Here is a 13,109-nt window from a genome sequence, read left to right as displayed (position 1 = left end):
ATCCTGTACACTTTCTGTTGCAGCCTTCTTAAATAGAAAATGTTTGGAAATAGAAAAAGAAATGTATGTAGACAGTTGGAATCAGATTTCAGTGTTTTGTAATTGTAGTTGACCCTGTGGATTTACCCTTTCAACTTTACTAAGCGCTAATTGCATCTTCTAAAAATTTAGCCACAATGCTTCTTTGCCTGTAGGAGAAGGTCAAGGCTCCTTCATTATGATCCTACATCCTGACTCTTAATGATTTGTATTCAGAACCAAGAAACTCAAAGAGGTTGATTAGGCCACGCTATCTAGGCCTAGACTATTCAAACAGGCTATATTCTCTACATTTTGGGGCTTCTCTTCTCTTCCTTCAAAAAGTCCTGATGTTTAATGTTCAAATCATTCCAGAATATAAAGAGACTGAGCAAAATTGCTCTATTTCTCATTTGACATTCTCTTTTTCCTTATTCCTAAAAGCCAACTGGACACGAAAACAAGCTAGATCATTGGTTTGGGGAACAAAGATACTCTTATTTACATTATATCCCTCCCATCTTACATTCTTCCATTTATTTTATCTCTAGACTCCTATGCCCCTTCCCCCCATAATGTTCCCTTTCTCTGGCTTCCTGAATTAATCGACAATTTGGATATGATCTTAGAGATATTTTGACTGTTTTGGCTCAAGTCAGTGTAGTCCTAATTATTTCAGTAAATAATATTCCAGATAGGTTTGGGACTTGAGACTGAAGACTTAAAGTCTTGTATATCTTGCACACATTCTACTCTTAAAGGAACTTTTGAGGGAGAAAACATTGAAAGGCCAGAATACAGATATTCATGTGCTCCTTCCTATAATAACATAAGTAACATAAGTAAGGCAGACCTGTAGTGATTTTCTCTTATTTATGCCAGACTAAGAAAGGCTAGGTCACTTGGAAGAACAGTCTCCTGCCACAGGAAAGCTAAGCATGTTTTTTTCTAATTCTAGATATAAAGAAACTGTCTTTTTTTTTTTTTTTTTTAATTCAGAGAGTCCCTTGCCCATAGATCTGTTGACTAATTTAAAAACACCCTTCCCTAAAAACTATTTCTAGAAATCCAAATCTAAGCACTTATACGCATCACTGAGCTCTAAAATCTAACACTGATTAAATTCTGATAGCCAGTAAAGACAGCATTCCCTTCATTCATTAATTCATTTTTAATGTGCAACCATATTTTTTCTATCCTGAAATAAGCACTTTTCAAATGATCTTGAATTGACATTCCAGGATCCCTGAATATCTTATTTTTAATGTTCCTTTCCCAGCTAACATTACTGACATAAGAATCTATAAACTGTATACACTAGTCAATATGACGGAATGTGTTTTCTTCTGAGGGGAGATGTTTATTCTTGTATTTTGCGTATCATTCAGAATGATTCTATACTGTATATATGACAATCCCGACAGATGTTCAAGTGAACTATTGTGTTCTATAGCTCTAAATACTCCATTTTTTTTGATACTTTTAAAATAGAATATGTAAGTGTTCTTATAAAGGTTTAAAATATTCTTCAGGATTTATAGGAAATAGAAATAGTAAAGTAGCATAAAAGATACATTTAAATAATGGGAAATTCTTTTGGACATGCAAAAATAATTTGGTGGCCTATCAGGGCAATATCATAGACCTCAGTAAAAATAGATAATATCCTTTTAGAATGACAATAATTTCTGAAGGAAGAAAAGTAGAAAATTTTAAAACACAATTTCCAAAATGAAGTTTTATTTGGTGATATATAGTTTGTAGTAAATGCTCATTTCTATGAAATAATTGCTAGAGACTTGGTTATAGGAGTAAATGGGAAGAAAACAGGTGCAAATAAAATTGTGATTTTTGGCTTTCCCTTAGGAGAGTGTTAAACTCCATTTAATAAAAAGAAATAAATAGCATTCTGAATAAACTTATTACAAGTTCCTGTCTACAAAATAAATAATAACAAAAATGAAAAAATGCACTAATTGCCTACAAAGTTAAAACTTGTAATTATTTTATAGTTAAGCATTTATTCAAGGCAAGGGACTCCATGAAGAAAAAGCATTGAGTAGTAATTGGTTTTTCACATTTATATTTATGAAAATTAAAACCGTAATATTTACTGCAGATTATGATAAAAAAAAACAATACTTACGCTGCTAATTATATAGAATAATTCATCCTGTTCCATAAAGAGCTAGCAAAGTAAACGAAGCCATGTTGGAAGTCCTCTTAGAAACTTACACTGCAATTGTCATAAACAATACATGTAAATAGGATTTTTAAAAAAGTCAACTATACATCACAAGCATTCACAGATATAAATGTATATTAAGTAATTTTCTAAATGATTGAAATATTAGTTTCAGAGGATGTTACGTAGGTAAACTTCATGAAAAAAAGTTAAATTAAAAAAGGTGCATAAAGGAGGGGAGAGATACAATTTGGTGGAGAAAGAATGATGTGTTTCAAATGTAGTATATAGTACATAAATATTTAGTGGGTATAAAAGTGATCTATGGATCAGAAGTGGAATTAAGGTCTGCCTTTCTGTTTTGTCAGACAGACCCCTCATTTTTGAGAAAATTGATTTGTTGATGCAAGTTTATAAGATCTAGTAATATTATCTAGTGTTTTCTTAATTTTGTTAACTTTAGAATCCACCATGTATAAAATAATGAGTTAAATGCTGATGTTATCTAAATAAGGAAAACATATTGCATAGAGGGACTCTATGGAAATACGACGATTAGGTTAAAAAACAGAGCAGAAGATAGAAGGTTCCAGATGAGCAAGGTGTGACTTCAGATTCTGACACTTTTACTTAGTAACTATTGGATTATAGAAAATTTAGTTAATCTATTTGTGTCAGTTTCCTCATCTGTGAAATGGGGACTGATGGTAGTAGGAGGGGGGGCTGTGGTTTCATAAGGGTGCAAAGTTCAGAAAATTCTAGACAATTCTCTAGAGGTGTTATTTTAACAAAAGTGCTTGCCTTTTCCATGATTGCATACATAATAAGGAGGTACTCACTACCCTGTCTATCACTGGTTTAATTGAATGTAAATTAATTCTGGAATATAGGAAAACCACCACCCCCTACATATAGCAATAACATCAAGTTCTAAAACATTCTAGTTTCCACATAACTTACACTATATAGTATTAGCATGGCTTTACTATTCCTGTAAATTATTGCCCAGGCAAATAGCTTGATTGTTTATTAGGGGAACTACACATCAACTCTTCTGTGGAAAACACTGACAGTTTGTGTCCTAAGATTCTTTGAATCTCTTTCTGCAAAATTTTCATCTCTGTTCTTACTCAAACTTTCCCCATTGTCCCCACCAAAATAGTTATGTTCAGCAAGTATAAGATACGAAACTCTGTGGGGTACAGAATATGAAATGTTTAAGATTGTGAATTCTTTGTTTGAGAGGTATTCATGTAGCCCCATGATAGCATAGCACAATTTCCAGTTTTAACATATTTTGAATAAAATGGTATTGATTTAGAACTTTGTAAGAGTTCTTCTGAAATATATTCAAAGTTAGATCTCTTTTTAGGGTGAGGGACAACTTTATATAAAATCACTTACTAGACTTAAAAAAACATGCAAAGTTATATTATTAGCCAAAGAAATAAGATAAATATATGTGACTCAGGGGCATTGGGGTGAGCTTTAGAACTTTGCAGGAAGAATATTCTTTTAAAACTGTAACTAAAAATTTATCAATACAGATGATGGCACATGAGGTGTGCATGGGACCCACTGTAGTTCCCTGCCCTTCATGTGCCTATGGGATGCTGACACCAGCAAAACTTCAAAGCCGCCTAGAGGGCAATTTTGGTTTGGAGTCATTCTGGTCTTCCCACATGAATCTCCACTTTAAAACCAAAACTTTCACACAGGAAACCAAACATTTATATTCTACATTTTTGTTTCTTTTATTGGATTTTGAGGCTGCATTACCTCAGTTTCTGTCAATTTATATAGTACATTAAATGCTGTAAATTACCATGAAGTGAAACAACACATCACACAGTCATGTCGGAACAGTAAATCATGACTATTTCCTGCTGCAAACAGATGTTCTTATTTTTAGACCCATGTCAAGATTCATTTTGTTCTTTCGGATTGTCGAGCCAAACTTTAAATGTTCTTGTTATCAAAATGAACTATCATATTCACGCCATCGTTTATGAGACGAGGAAAATGAGTTGCTCAGGCATTCAAGGTAAATCAAATTGCATACATCGCTCTTCCACAATTGACTTCAAATACATCAGTATTTAAACCAGCAAACATGAAACTGTAATAGATTTTAAATAATAATCTTATTCGACATCATTAAGTAAAGATGATATTTTAACTTCTGTTGAAAGATCATTATACATGATTTAAGCAGTGCTGGTTTTGCCAGAAGCATCACACTTTACATCCTCAAAATCTGACTTGCTTTCTTTGCCTTTGGGAATGATAAGTCATTAGTCAGAAAACGAGGCACTTGAGAATCGGAAGTGTATGTTGGTGTTTGCTGTTTGCTCCTTACATTCATCAACCTGTTTTTCTCACCACTGGTTCCCTTGACCTCTTCTTATAAAATTAGAGCTTCGTTTATGTGATTCAATACTGAGGGCAGCAATTGGCAGATCTACAAATGGATAAAGATTTTATGCCTCCATGCAAGGGCTGGGTAGATGAGAAGAATGTATTTGCAAAATGTCAAAGATGTTTGTTTAGTGACCCCTCTGAGGAAGAGCAAAAATTAGCAGAAGTCTTCTGACATAAAATCAAAGGAACAACTGCGGCAGGAAAATGTGTTGGAAGCTCGTAATGCCCTATCAAAAAATAATAATAATAATTCACTTATAAGAAGCCAAACAGCTGCTGTGTAATAATCTATCTATAGATAACACAGAATTTAATTGGGATGTTTTAGGGTTCCTTTTTTGTATTTTCCATGTTGATGAGTTTGAGATTAAGTGGTGGGGTATGTTTTAAAGTGTTTAATTCAAAATCTACTCTCAGTTAGAAAGATGATATTTAAAATGTTATTTAGGAATCAGTTCAATAATGTAAGTTTTATGAGTTTAGGGTACTAACTATTTTGAACTAATTTATATTGAAATTTTAGAGATAAAACTATGAAAAAGTACATTGTCATATCTACGGGCAGAAACTTCAATTTTACATGCAAACATGAGTTTCAAAACTTAGAACACATTTTCTGAAAACCTTTCAAGTTTCCCCTCCTTTCATTTTAGCATCAATTGTCTTCTTTCTGTCTCTCTGCCCTTCTACTCTCCTGCTTAGTTTCTCCCCTTTTTTGTTGTTGTCTTTTCAGTCTTTCTTCCCAGCTCCCTAATTTCTCTTTCCCTATTTTCCTCTATGAAAGATAATCCTTTAACATACTTTCCAGATATCAGAGGTAAAGTGGAAAGCACATTCCTCCACCTGTACCCCCAAATAAGGGAAGAAACATTTCCAAGATAATTACTGAAATTTATCAGCTGAGTAAGCAGAGCCAAATGCTTACAAGTTGGATGGGGATAATGAATGGGTCAGCTGTGTATCCCATGTTTGCCAGCAGAAAAGTGCATTACCTTCGTTAGGAACTCATAAAACAAACACAGAAAAAACTTTTCAATTTCACAATTATTAATCATTATTAGTATTTTTAGCATTAGTTGTTCATATAATTAGCATTTTTCAGAGAATAATACCTATGATATATGAGTCACAGAAAAATATAATGGTATCTTAGAAATAATAAAAGATCATTATTCAATTTAACCTACAAGCTGTATGAAAATCTATTATCTTGAGATTTATATTATTAGAAATTTAACAAAAGAATTCGTCAAGAGGCAGTTTGGGTATGATTGAGTTTTTGTTTTTTCATTACCTATGAAAATTATTTCAAAGAGAATTCCAAGAAATGTATTTCCATCATCTTGAAATAAAACAAATTTACAAATTAAATACTTCTAGAATCATTAACTCTTTCAACTTACCAAGATGTCCAAAAATGCCTGGGAACAACTCACCATGTGAGTCACTGAAAGGAATTGATGCAATTTCCCAATGTAACTAAATTACAACCAGAGAGTACTTACAATCTTGTGAATCTATATTGTGGTTTGTATAGAGAGCAAGATTAGAAAAATAAAAATAGTTTTGTTTACTTTGAAGAACTATTTTTCCCAGAGATTTCAGGAGTAAATGTGTTAATTTTACAACAAGCAGGTCAGAGATCGATTAAATGAAGGGTAAAATAAACTAATGAAGAGTGTGGTTTCCTCATCTATTATAAATTCACTTCCCTTCCTGAATGAATGTTGAATTCTCTACATTGTACAATTTATCTTCATGCTTTGTTGTTCTATTTACATGAACTTCACCACCGCATCAAGAAACATTCACGATCTCATCTTCAGTTGCACAGATAAACTTAAGCAGATACTCAATTTGGCTCAATCAATCATGTCCTAGAATGTGTCTTAAAAATATCTTTGTGTTCTATGACTATTAAACAAGAATAAAACAGTGTTGATAATTGTAAACAGAGCAACACCCAGGAATGGTATATATATATATACATACACATATATATACACACACATATATATACACACACATATAATCTAATATAGATTATAAATATATATACACATATATATGCGAATAATATCAGTAAGTACATATAAGTATATTTATATACACATATATACATATATGTGTATATATATGTATTTATCAGGTACTTATCGATATGATTCACATCTTCAAGGAGCATATAATTTGATCAGGATGACAAAAACAACAAACAAGGATCATAACATAATAAAAACTAATGTGTTATGAAATGTTGGGTGGTGCAACACGCACCAGGATATTTGCAGCTGTTCATGATAGAGGTGAAGAGGATCAAATGGCCATGGAGCACTTGAGACTTGAACTGTCTATCAAAAGATAGACAGGATCTGGTAAAGAAGAGAGGGAAGTAAAACTACAGGGCACAGGAAATTTAACTCACTGTACAGTTAGGAGGATGCTAGAGACTAATGACTTGGTACGTGAAAAAATGACTAGCTGATGGGAATCTTAATGATATGTTTTACAAATGTATAGGCAACCTTAAAAATTATTATACGATTAGTAGAGTGGCTTTTACCCTCAGGCTAAATAGTTATTAGATATTTTAAATCTTTGATTTATCAATTTGATGAGGACAACAGTATCATGATCTCATCCAGTAAATAAAGAATTGTAAGATATCCATAAGTAACCTATACATGGAGGAGCATATAAGGACTGATGAATCTTGAAACTTCTTTGATTGCTATTATGTACATAAAATATAAATAGCACTTAAGTAGCCAATTTCAAATTGTAATTCTGTTTTCCTTAATTTTCAAACACCTTGCACTTCTTTCTCAGGATTGGGTCACAACACTGACCATTAGGTGTACACCATAGTTATTCAACATTTATATATCTAAAGAAGTGATCACCATGATAAGTCCAGCAACCATTTGACATTGTACCATGTTATCACAATATTATTGACTCTATTCCCTTTACTGTAGATTACATCCCAGGACTTATTGGTTTTATACCTGGAAATTTGAACGTCCTCTTCCCCTTCACCTTTATTCTCCTCTTTAGAAAAACTTCAATTATAGTTGACATTCAGTATTATTTTATATTAATTTCAGGTGTACAGCATAGTGGTTAGATATTTATGTAATTTAAGAAGTGATCCCCCTGACTAGTACCCATCTGGAACTATACATATTTATTACCATATTATTGACTATATTCCCTGTGCTTTACTTTACATCACCATGACTATTTTGTAACTACTTATTTGTACTTCTTCCTTTTCACCTACCCTCAAAAACCCCTCACATCTATTACTCCAGTAAATCTAGTGCCCACTGGACACCATACATAGTTATTACAATAGTATTGTACGTCTCCATGACTATTTTGTAACTACCAATTTGTACTTCTGAATCCCTTCCCTTTTTTCATCCCCCCCAAACTTTCTCCTATCTGACAACCATAAAAATGCTCTCTGTATCTATGTGCGTGTTTCTGTTTTGTTTGTCCACTTTGTTCTTTAGATTAGACATATTAGCAAAATCACATTGACTCTGTCTTTCTCTGTCTGACATAATCCACTCAACACCACACCCTCCAGGTCCATCCATGCCAAGGCATATAGCAAGAACCCAATCACTCCCATGGTTGAATAATATTCAATTATATTAAGATGTAGGTATCACCTACTCTTTATCCATTTATCCATCGATGAACACCCAGGTTGCCTCCATATCTTGGACATTGTAAATAATTCTGCAATAAACATATGAATGAACATGTACCCTCGAAGTAGCATTTTGGGTTTCTTTACGTAAATACTCAGAAGTGTGATTACTGGGTCCTTCTTTGTCACTTGTTAGAGTCTTTGTTTTATAGTCTGGTTTGCCTAGTATAAATATTGCTACCCCAGCTTTTTTTCATTATTTCCATTTTCATGAAATATCTTTTCCCATTCCTTTACTTTCAGTCTCTGTGTGTTTTTCAATCTGAAGTGTGTTTCTTGTAAGCAGCATATTAAGGGTTTTGTTTTCTTATCCATTCAGCCTTTAGATGTCTTTTGATTGGAACATTTAATCTATTTACATTGAAAGTAATTGTTTTGGTGGTGTTGTTTTATAAAGTGGCGTAAAAAATTGAAAATATTCATTAGGGCAGAAAAGCAAAACTTTACAATAATTACTATTATTGGCATTATAAATAAATGAACACAGCATTAATCTAATAAACTTTGGAAAGACAATGTCATAAAACTGTCTTAAAACACTATGCTAGGTCATCATTAACATTTTAATAAGGATAAAGATGGCAAAATTCTTTACTTTTGCCTCATCATCATACTAATCTCATAGATGTTACCTATCAAATTTTAGTTTAGAAGTCAGCTCACTTATCAATGTCAAATTCTATTTTATTGCACAATGTCCAGTTAAATAATCTTTGACTACACTGTAAAACTAAACAAAAACAAAAATTCCTAGGGAAAATGTATTTTTCTTCTTTTCAAAAAAAAAAAAAATTTGGGTCTAAGCAGCTGACAGAGATCTATTCAAATATATTCTAATAAAGGAACTTGTCAAAACATTTTCACCTTCAAAAACATTGGTCATTTTTTTTTTCAATTCTTTCTGGAAAGTTTATTAAAATTAATAAGGAAACAAAATGTGGAAGGATTGAAGTAAAAACTTGCAATAAAAAGAATAAACATTAACATTGACTAATGGCACATACTGTTGATAAAAATAATAGGAACCCATTGGTGGTTCAACAGTATTAAGTCTCACAACATCAATAATGAATAATATGTCCTATGAGCTGTCCAAGATACTGTTTGAAGGCAGTTAATTCATAAACAGAAGGAGCCCCTCAGACATTTGTCCACAATTTTCAGTTCTTTTGCCATCAGTCACCTATCAAATTCTGTAACTGTTATGTGAATATCAAAGTAACAAAATCCAAAACTAGGCATTGCCATTAACAACAGTTTATTGATGTTTCCTGTGCAAATTTCACATTTTCTAATAACAAAAATGTGCACAGAAGATGGAATTTGAAAAGCTAAATGTATGTTTTTACTTGAACTCTTATAATTACAGTATATTCATAGAAAAGAGTTATCTAGTAACATAAATTCCTTCTGCATCAGTTCCACAACAAGACAAGGACATAAAACATCCAAACTGTTCACTGACAGAGTCCTGTTGGGAAGCAAGCTTGTGATTTTAATACAGACATTTGCAGATCAGTGCTGAGCCAGGAGCTTTAAGAAACTGGTGAACAATAGCCTCCTTACTAATGCCATGAGATATAAAAATGCTCTTTCTCACTCCTTCGTAAAAGAGCGATGATTTTTCAGGTACATCTGTAGAGGCATCCCAATGCCAGAGGGATCCATCTTCAGAGCAAGTAAACAGATGGTCGGGGTTGGATGCGTGAAAGTGGACTTCCCACATTACAGCTTCATGAGCCTTCAGCAGAGACACAGGCCTAAAACAATGTCTAACATCCCAAATACTCAACATTCCATCCTGGCCGCCTTTAGCTACAACATGCTGCTGGTTGGGATGTCTATCAACACAGTGGAGTGGCACTCAGTCACCATTCAGTGATAATAACTGAGAGGACTATTTCCCTCTTGTCTGAAATCCCATATTTTTAACTATCCAATTGAATTTACTGTTAGAACCTCAGGAGTTCGAGCGAAGGTTACAGCATGGAGAGTACCACTACTGCATTATATATAGTTCTCACAGCTTCCTTGTGACCAACTCTGAAGAGATTTATTCAACCATCTTCTCCAGCTATGGCAATTTCTGGGTTGCTGCACACAACTCCTGTGCATGGTACACTGCTACAGGAAAGACTGCCTGGACCTGTGTGGTAGTGAGCTGTTGTCCACTGCTGGCTGACTGACAGAGTCTTGTTATTCAGATGGTGAAGGAAAGCTGTTACACATCCTGTTGATGAAGCAGCTACAATTCTTTCCTGGTCCAACAATTGTAAATTCATAGCATCACCATGGTGTCTGGTACCACACAGTAATTGATGGTCTCCTTTAAACCTTCCATCAGAGTCTGAGTTCCCAAAATCTCCAATAGACCATAGTGAAACATAATTTCCTCATTGTTCCAAGAGTCAGTGGTGAAGGTCTCTGTGTTCTGTAGACTTCCCAGAGGTACCTGTCACCAGAGGGTTTTGCTGATTTGCTGAGACACAAACTTAGCACAAAATTTCTCCATGCCAAAACCATCTGCAGCAGGGACAGCAAAAAGCACAGCCCGCACCTCTTCGAAAGTAATTATTGATATGTAGTTATTGTCATTTTATTATTCACATTTAGCTTTTTCTTATCAGGGAGGCTCTTTATCTGTTTTTCAATTCTCCATGATAGCTTTGCTGGGTTGAGTAATCTTAGTTGTAGGTCTTTGCTTTTCATCACTTTGAATATTTTGTGTCAGTCTCTTCTGGCCTGCAATGTTTCTGTTGAGAAATCAGCTGACAGTCTTATGGGACCTCCCTTGGAGGTAACTAATTGCTTTTCCCTAGCTTCTTCTAAGAGTCTTTCTTTATCTTTAACTTTTGGCATTTTAATTGTGATGCATCTTGCTGTGGGCCTCTTTGGATTCATCTTGTTTGTGACTACACTTCCTGGGCTTGTATATTTATTTCCTTTCAGGTTAGGGAAATTTTCCATCATTATTTCTTCAAATAGGTTTTCAATTCCTTGCTCTTCTCTTCTCTCTCTGTTACCCCTATAACGTGAATGTTGGTACATTTGATATTGTCTAAGAAGCCCCTTAAACTCTCCTCAGATTTTTGGATTCTTTTTATTTTTTTATTTTTTAATTTTTGTTGTTCTGTTTGGGTGTTTTCTACTACTTTATCTTCTAAATTGTTGATTTGATCCTCTGTTCCATCTAATACATTATTAATTTCCTATAATGTATTCTTCATTTCAGTTATTGTATTCTTTATTTCTGATTGGTTCTTTTTTATGTTTTCTGTGTCCATTTTTATGTTTCCTATCTCTTTGTTGAAGTTCTCCCTGAGATCATTGAGTGTCCTGATAACCAGTGTTTGCAACTGTGCATCTGGTAGTTTGGTTGTCTTCATTTTATTTAGTTCTTTTTCTGGAGTTATGTTCTATTTTTCTTTTCTTTTCTTTTTTTTTTTAATTTGGGGCATGCTGTTTTTTTTTTTTTTTTTTTTTTTTTTTTTGTGTGTGTGTGTGTGTGTGTGTGTGTGTGTGTTTCTTCCTTTTTGGGCTGCCTTCCTGTATTTGTATTAGATGGAGCTGATATGTCTCCCTGTTTTAGTATAGTTCCCTTATGCCATAGGTTTCCTGTGGGTCCCAGTGGCCCAATCTCTCTGGGCACTGATGCCACATGGTCCAGGTGTGTCACTAGTGTGGCCTGTTTTGCCCTTTTGTTGTCACTGAGCCTTGGTTTCTCTTTGAACATCAATGGGAGGAGTTGACCCTTGGGCTGATTTGCTGTGAGAACTGGCCATGACTACAGTGGAGGAGCTGTTGTGCAGGGACTGACCCTGTAGAGCATTAACAGGGCTCTGGTGCCTGCCCAGTGTGCCTTTTGATTGTGTTGTCCCTGCTGGTGTTTGGCTGGTACTCTGGCTTGGTGCAAAGTGGCCCCCATGCATGCTGGTTCCCAGGACCTCCTGTGAGGGGCCCCACTGCAGACCAAGTTCAGCCATAGTTTGTGCCCTGCCCAGGGCTACCTGGCATGAATCACAAAGCAATCCAAAGATGGCCACCACCTGTGCTAGGCTTGAAGGTGCCTCAAGAAGCCTGACCGTAAACTGAAACTGGCTGTGGCTACTGCCAGGCTTAGGGCTGCTCAGCAGGAGCCTATGGAATGTGCTGAAGCCAGATGCTGCTTGTTAAAGTTTTGAGAACCTTTGAAAGTATTTAGGAAAGTCTGCAGCATGAGCCAAGACAGGCTGTTTGTATGGAAAAGCTACTAGAAGCCGCTTGGGTGTGTCTGAAAGTTGGGTAAAGTGGGGTTTCAGAATTGCCAGGTTGGGCAAAGGAACTGTGTTAGCCAGGTCGATGCAGACGCACACATGGCACCACCTGTGTCTGCAGTCTTGGAGGGGGAGGGCGCAACAAAGAAATAGTGGTTTCCCTAGCTCCTCCATCTGGGAGAAAGCTGCCCTTCCAGGCCTCTCCTTGAGCCAGAAAACTCAGTGCCTCCCCATATGTCCCTGGTGCCTTTCGAGCTGCTTCCCCAGTACTGGAGCTCAGAGCAAGTGAATCCATCAGCAAGTGAGTCTATTTGTGAGACCTTTCAGGGTAGCGCCTTCTTCTCACTGCTCTCTTCTCACTCAGTCACAATCTCCAGTGGTTTCCACAGCCAGAAGTTATGGGGATTTCTCTCCCCAGCTCTGGAACCCTGATCTGGGGAGCCTGGACTGGGGTTACATCCTCTCACTCCTTGGCGGGAGGGGGAGACCTCCACAGCCAAGATATACTTTC

General features: G+C 35.3%; 1 pseudogene across 1 annotated transcript; it reads right to left on the bottom strand.

The window, feature by feature from the left end:
* Positions 1-9,732: 9,732 nt before the first annotated feature.
* Positions 9,733-10,857, bottom strand: LOC308496750 (nucleoporin Nup43-like; annotated as a pseudogene). Its single transcript has one exon. The product of its transcript is annotated as a nucleoporin Nup43-like (transcript).
* Positions 10,858-13,109: the final 2,252 nt, after the last annotated feature.

Source organism: Rhinolophus hipposideros (assembly GCF_964194185.1).
Source record: "Rhinolophus hipposideros genome assembly, chromosome: 4".
NCBI classification, from domain to species: domain Eukaryota; kingdom Metazoa; phylum Chordata; class Mammalia; order Chiroptera; family Rhinolophidae; genus Rhinolophus; species Rhinolophus hipposideros.
This window is presented reverse-complemented; position numbering and strand designations above follow the sequence as displayed.